Source organism: Sturnus vulgaris, chromosome 1, assembly GCF_052056855.1.
Source record: "Sturnus vulgaris isolate bStuVul1 chromosome 1, bStuVul1.hap1, whole genome shotgun sequence".
Taxonomy (NCBI): Eukaryota; Metazoa; Chordata; class Aves; order Passeriformes; family Sturnidae; genus Sturnus; species Sturnus vulgaris.
In genome coordinates this window covers 128,601,305-128,609,283 of record NC_142243.1, presented here as the reverse complement: position 1 = coordinate 128,609,283, position 7,979 = coordinate 128,601,305, and positions in this window count along the sequence as shown.

Genomic DNA, 7,979 nt, shown 5'->3' with positions numbered 1-7,979 from the left:
GTCTGAGTCCTGTTTGTACCAAAAATTGTCTGCATGAAAATGAATGAGACTGCTGTGACACCAGAAACCTTACTGTACTTTTGTTGAAGGTGAAAGTAAAAAAGGAACTGATTTTTTTTTTTTAACAATATCCTACATAAATCCTCATAGATGTTGAGTGAACTCAATAAAGTTTTGGCACATTATTGGAAATACATGAAATCTTGTGTCAGGTGTCACTTATATATTTGAAAAGATCAAACTTTGTCTATTAACATATTGTTAGATTTACAACTACAGAGATTTTAAAATTATTGAAAAGGTGTTTGGGTCATACATGCCCAGGATTTCTAAATTACAGCAGATAAATCAGCAAATCTAGACACTAAAGAAAGCATTAATATAATTGACAGTTTAGTCATGAGAGGGGAAAGGAATGAAAACGTCAAGATTTAAAAGATATTTTGCTAACCCAAAGTATTTAGTATCCTATGAATAGACATTTTCATTTAGGGGGACCTTGTTTTAACTAAATTGAGTGGGAGAAAGTGAATTTGGTCAGCAGTAGTGTGGCATCACTTCAGCTATGTTACTGGTTAATGAATGGTTATCCTCCCTAAAGGACATGCAGAATTTGAGGTGGACAGCCCATTGTGGCCTTGAACATCTTGATGGAGGCTTATTCCAAGTCAATCCCATACTGAATTTTTTTCTGGTGCACTTGCATCCTTTCTGGCACTATTTCCCATGTGTCTCCTTTTTTCACTCACTGCTGCAATTGTAGTACAGAAGAAGCCAAGTTTCCAATGTTTCATTTGTAAGAATTGGCAATGGAGTTCTGTGCCCTGCCGAAAGTGCAGAAGATTATTCAAACTGGAATTGCAGCAGAGTGAGCTAGTTACAAGAACAACAACCAGTAACACATTGTTCTTTTATTTTGTAGGTGACTGTCTTAATAGTTCAGCCACTGATATACAACAGGGTTTCTCCCCTTAGTTTTAGATTTTAATTCATAGTGCATAGTTTCATCTTACTTGGGTTTGCTTTTCTTTAATACTACATCTTTTAAGCCTTCAGGAGCTTTTAGTCCAAAGCACATGCAATCTACCCACACCAGTTCTCTGCTTTTGATTTGTGTACTGCTACATCATTTAAAATGCTGAGTAGTACTGAATCAAGAATGAGTCCCTATAAACTCCCACTCCATACCTTTCCCACTGTGACAACCATTAGCTGGGTGTAGAACACACAACCCATTAGCTGTGAGTACAATAGTCCCAATTGAACCACCTCAAGGAGGGGAGGAAATTAATTCACCAAACAGCACCTGACAGTGGTAGGAGAGGGTAGCCTCTATGGTGCACTTTTCAGTGGGAATTTGTGCTCTCCTCTTGGTGTTAAGCATCTTCATTCTCAGGGGAAGGTGCTGGGGTCTTACAGTTGAAGTGAAAAGGAACCAGGAAAGCTCCTGTTCTAGATGGTATGTCTGCCCTGATGGTTTTTACTTTCTGCAGCTCATTAGAACACTAAGTAATTTGATTTTTTCCCTGCAGTTTCCATTCCTCTTTGGAAATGTAGCTATGAAGGAGCAGCCTTTATTCTACTAGAAAATATTTGTTTTTGAGTAGAACTTTCTGTAGAAAATTTCATGTGGTTTGCTTGTGGAGGAGTTTTTCCTATGCTAGCTATGGCAGGCTCTGATACATGCTGGATGAGTGGTGTGGAATTCAAAAAAGTTATGTTCTCAAGTTGCTGCTGCAATCAGTTTTTTTTAGAAATGTCAGATAACACAAATAAATAGAGCAAGGCCACAAATCACCAAGGAAGGGAAGAATCCTATAGGAAACATTCTATGGAATGCCAGGTCTTAGGGGTCTTTCTTCCTATCATTCCTTTCCATATTTCAATTAAATCTTTGTGCAAGAGATCAGAACATTCAGATTACTAGACAGGTCCAACACTCCAAACTAGATACATATTTTTTTCCTATAAAATACAGAATTTGCTTTAAAGGATGCTTGGGTTACTGAACTGTATCCTCACATCCATGTTTGTTTGAATCTAATAAGGAATCTAGGAACTCCAAAAGATGTCTCTTTAAGAGTTTGTACTCTGGCTGAGCAATGTACTGACCAGTGGAGTTGGTTCTGCATTTTTATGATCTGCAACACATTGTTAACGCACAGGATCTTAACCTCTTAGAGGAAAGGTGAGAGAATGGAAAAGACAGAAGGGAAAGAGGACAAGAGAAACTTTTCCGTAGTTCACACTTGAGTATGTTTCCGCTTTGAAAGTAAAAATTTGTTCACTCATTTGTTTTCCAGAACTGCTTCTCCACTAAGTGTTAGTTTCTGTGTTGTGAGTGGTTTAGGTTCTGTGTTCATTGTACCCCATTCAGGAACACCTTCTCCCATAGCACTGGCGTTTCTTTGTCAGCCTCACTGTGCTAACCTTTATCCCAGTCTTGTTTCAGAGGACAACCTTTTGTGTTTGGTCCTTCTCAGGTTGTGCTTTGCAAAGAAAACCCTGAGCTCAGGGCTTTTGTTCAGGCTTTTTGGTCTGCCAAGATTTTATTTACGTTTTGTTTCTGATGCAACTATACGGATTCAGAAGAATGGAAAAAAAAGGGGAAATGCTAAACATTTAACATAAACATGATTTATGCTAAACAAAAAAAAAAAAATATTGTATCTATAGATGCCCTTATTTTGTAAGGGAATTTCAGGAGATTAATACAAACCACTATATTGATATAAATGACAAACATGTCATCGTCAGAGTAATACTGACTGTTGGTCAGTTTACAGATTATTTTCCAGCTGGACAGCTTGAGTATTATACTGGAATACAAAATGTTTCTCTTGAAATTTCTCATTGGGTTGATGTGTTCAGAACCATTCTGATGGTTGTTCTAGAGTAAGGAAAAGGCTGTCATGAGAGGTCTAAGCATAAACCCATGTCACATACAAAGCGTCTTTTTTCTTCTGGTGGACATATTTAAAAGCTCCAAACTGTAGGTTTATCCAGCATCATCAAAACAAAGTAATACTAGGATTGAAGAATCCTGTTTAGCAAGGGTCAGGCAGAATTACACTGATGCTGCCCAGAGCACAGGATGTGCACAAGCAGGATGTGTCTGAGACAAGCATTTTTCACTGTCATGTAACAGGAAGGCTGAAGGAGCTCTGTAATTGGCTGAGTTCTCAAGTGTAATTCTGCTTAGCTGGATAAATCAGAAAGCCTGATGTGTAGGCTATTCTAGCTTAAGAGAATGAGAATTTTTTACCTAGAGTCTTTCCGCAACAGAACAGCACCTGACACTGAAATTAAAATTCAGGAAAGCTAGTGATGTTTTAACTCAATTGGTAAAGCTTCTTTTTCCTTTTATACCTTTAACCTCCACCTGACATTGAGAAAAATGGTCTTCAATGAATTTCTCTTGTGTATAACCCAGATCCTCACTGTTTTCCTGCCCGTTTGTATGACTTGTGCCTTTCCTGTCTCATTAAGGATTTTAGAGCATCCAGCCCAGGCTGGGATTTTGGTATGGCTTGCAAATATCACAAACTGCAAAGCAGGGCAGTATGGCTCTGGAGAAAGAGGAGGTGTGGGCATGGGAGTGCTGAACTTGGAGTAGTAATTTCAGTCCTCAGAAGTCACTGCCAGCCAGAGCTGAACCCTTCAGCTTTGGGAGATGGAGACACGGATCACCTGTCACAGAAGAGATCTTTCCCCACAGTGCAGAAACGCTCAGCTGAGGTCTTCCTTCTAGCAGAGGCTGATTAAAGCATTGGCCTAATAAATGGGATTCTGGGATCACCTCTCAGCAGTGGCTAACTCTCATCTATTTTAAGTGAAGTTACAAGGTTCTGCACCTTAACCCTTTGTTAAGCCTTCAAAAGCAGTGCTCCAACCTATGTTTTCCTTGTTTTCAACACAATCTTCATGGAGACCTTTCTCCTTTACAGCCCTTTTAAGCTCTTCATGGAGACCCTAAAGGCTTGCTGATTCATACTCAGCACTTCTTTGACTTGAGGATCACCAGAGTGCTCACCAAAGTTTGTCCCCACTTTGTATCTGAGAGATAGGTGTTATATTTCCCTCTGCTGTGCACACAAGGAAAACCTGAGGAAGAAAGCAATTACATGATTCACCCTAATTGCACAATAAGTCAGTTGGTGCAGTCCTAGGGTTACTGCTGATCCCTTTGACTTGTCAGCAGGTTAAAATTAGATGATTTGTTGATCCAGTGAGACTTTTGCCTGTGCAATACATGAACTTTGTATTGGGATATCTCAACTGGATTTCAAGTAGGTTTAAATACCCTTGCTTACAAATTACTTGCTACTTCTCGATTTATAATATTCCTTTCTTCTAACAGTTCAAATTGAACACATTAGGATGCTTGCTTGTGGTGGAGAAACAGGCTTCTGTTTTCTCAATCCCATGTGGATTAATGCTTTTCATTGAGAAGAAACCACAGCTGCCATAGCTGTTTTATGGAAATGTTGAGGATGACTATGAAACACTGCTTGGTAGGTTTGGCAGTTAACGTGGGTTTGTCAAGCACTGTTCATCTCGCAAGCATCCACTGGGAGAAGGTTGCACATTGACCTTTCAAGATCTCATTATTGCTTTGCATTGTCTGAAAAATAGGTAGATAAATGGATAGATAGATAGATAGATAGATAGATAGATAGATAGATAGATAGATAGAGCTTAGGAAGCAGCTGCAACATGTGGCAAAACTACAGGATCTTTTCTAGGCATTTCTGGTAACCAGGTTATGGGGTGGATTGTTTGTGGTGTGATGGAGTCTCCATTTCCCCCTAATTCTGCAGGATAAATACACCTGTTACAGGGACAAGCAGAGGCAATAGGCAAGAGCTGTACCCTATTATGGCAGCTGCTTTGTACATTTAGAAGTCTTGCCCTGAGAAGTTTATTTTTTGTGTGTGGATGTGCAGTATGAATTTAGAATCTTGCAGCACAGCTTGTAGGATAATTGTAAACCTTAAAAAAACATCAGGAGCTTCCTCCTAGATTTTAATCTGGCAAGGGGATAATAACTTGCATTGGAAAAAGCAGATGAGAAAACTGTCTCACTCTGTGTAATCTTCTGCAAAAAGATGACTAAGATTCAGTGAGATGTTTGTGTGCCTATAGAGACACTGCTCCTGCTTAAGTGTACAAAAGCAGCCCAATAAATGTGTTTCTTGTAGAGATAACTGCAGAGAGCACTGGTCAGATCTGACTTAGTTGTTCCTACCTAAACAGGCAATTAAAAAATAATTTAAGAACGCAGCAAAATTAACGTGCAAAGTGATGTATGATGAAAGAGCATTAAACAATCAAAAATTCATCTCAACTTTGCTGTGAGTTAACATGAGAAACAGAATGTGCAAATAATTACTTTTATCTATTTTGGCTGTCAGCATGCTGTAGTTCACTACTGGCATCCTCTGTGGGAGAAGTTTCGCATCTGAATCCAGAAAACCATGCAAAGACCAACATCTTTCACTTTTCAAATGACATGAGTTACACAAGACTCATGATTATCCAAAGGTCACAGGACAAGATCTCTTCTCTCAACAAAGAGGCTTCTATGTTCTGCTCTGGTGAAGCAGCTGTTGACTCAGATTTCAGTTTATTCAGACACAATATGTGCTCTAAACAGATTCTCAGGCTACATAAATTAGTGTCTCAACTTGTTATCATTTTTCCTCATCATTTTTTCTCTCCTATTGTCTTCTTTATAAAATTAAATCCTTTGTGTTCAACCACAAGTGTCTGCTACAATACAGATATGTTCTCAGGCTAGTGCTGTTACAAACCTTTTCCAGAACTGCTTGGTTCACACAGGGGGATTTTTTTCCCCCTAGCTCAGTAAACTGAATTGACTAAAATATTTTGCTGATAGCAAAGCACAGGGAGCCAAAGGTTTTAACCTGAAAAGTGCAAGGTGATATCTCCAACTATGTTTATCTATGAACTCCTGAAAATGCTTTACACCTGTAAGAAGGTGTCAGTTCAGATAGAATTTCCTGTGCCAAATGAATCCTCTCCTTGGTAAAGTTGTCTTCTAAGATCCAAATCCTCAGTAAATCAAAGTGATTAATTTTACACATGAACATCAGCAGCTCAAAAACAGCAGCTGCAGTACCTCCCTCCAGGCATGTCCCACATGCTCCCACCCAACCAAAGTAGCACTGGCATTACCTCACAATGACCGACGTGCTCTGAACCCTCACAGGGTCTGAGACAGACTGGACTGAGAAATCTCTCCTGAAATTCCTCGGTGTGTTCCAGTGACATCCAGCTTGGAGCTGGTCACTACAGGGCACAAATCACTGAACCAGTATTAAACTTCTCGAAAATGAGTAATTTTAACAGATTTAAAGCTTTAAGGTTGGTCTTAGCTCTTTGCCCTGGCATGAGTGTATAGAGAGGGGGCTGATGCCTCTACTTCTAAGCTCCTGCATTATTCCAGAATAGGAAACAAAGCCAGGTGCCAAGGTGGCCATAGACAGGGGAGGGGAAGAAAAGAGGCAGAAGCCAGAGAAGCAGCCGAGAAGGTGGGTTAGTATTAAAATTTAGCATTTTAGCTCTGAACAAGTAGGGATTTCTGGGAGGAGTGGGAAGAGTGGGAGGGTTTCACCCCTGGATTTTGAGCAGCACTTCCAGTCAGGCCTTTTCTTTCAGCATGAGCAGTAAGACTGAAATCGGGTTCTGTGAGAAAAGTGCAGCCTTTCCAGCCTGCTGGAGTTGCTTGCTGTATGCTGAGTCCAGAGCTCCTCCTGGAGGTCTGCAGAGTTCCAGCCCTGCCGCTGATGGAGCTCACCACTGCTGCTGGGCAGCAGAGCAGCCACACCAGGCACTCCAACACCCCAAAGACACACAGGGAACAGACCATAGGTAGGTGTAGGGTAATACAACAACCCTACACATGCCTATACATCTGCAGTCTCAGCTGAGTTTAATTTGTTCAGCAGCTGCACCAAGCAAGCTTTAGTAAACTCAGTACAAAAGTAAAACTAAGATACCTGGATATTTTTATAAATTAAATGTATTTGAACACTCACTTTACTTCTAAAGTGCACGTTTAATTTTTTGAGAAAAGGGTGCTGAACTAGGGGTAGAGTTGGGGCGTCCATGTAAATCCTGTTTGTACCCACAAAACACTCCTTGCCCCATAAGACTTACATGGTAAAAGCTGATGTCACAGCAATGGGAATGGGAAATATTGACACTTATCACCTCCATGGGAGCAGACCGCCAGCTCAAACAATTGGCCTACCACCTATTTGATTAAATTTAGCTCAGATCACAGATCCTCAACTTGCCTTTCAACCCTAGGAGAATTGGATGCCTGCCCTTTGAGAAAGCCACCTGAGGGATATCTACACTGCCCTGCTGCCCTAAAAACAGCCTGGGTAGCAGTGGCTGCTGAGACAACACAGGCTGTAAGGGGCTGGGTGAGTGTCAAGGCCAAACTCCCCAAGATGGCATTTGCCCAAAGTTTGTCTTGATAAAGAGGAATTTGACAATGAACTCTAGTAAATAGCAACCAGGGAATTATCAGAAGACTTTTAGTTACAGGAGGAAAAGTCAGCTAGCATAGATACAAGCAAAACATTAAAACACCAGTGTGCAGGAGGGGAGAGGAGCAGGGCAGCAGAGGGGCTGTGTGACCCTGCCTGACAGAATCATCTCAGGTATACAAGGTTCAGAAATTTCTAGGCACACATTAGCATTTCATAACTATATAATCTAGTTTTATCTGCAGATATTGATTCTAAGAGTATAATTCAGTGGTGACCAGGTAATTGCATGTTGATAACAACACAAACCATTTAAACTATGATCAAAGTCACATAAACCAGCTATACTTTCCCTACAATACACACCTGACTCAACAGTGCTATGAAGGTAGGTCTTGCCACAGTCTCTGCAACGGGGAAAGATGTGAGAAAATATGACAGCTACCTGAGATTATACTA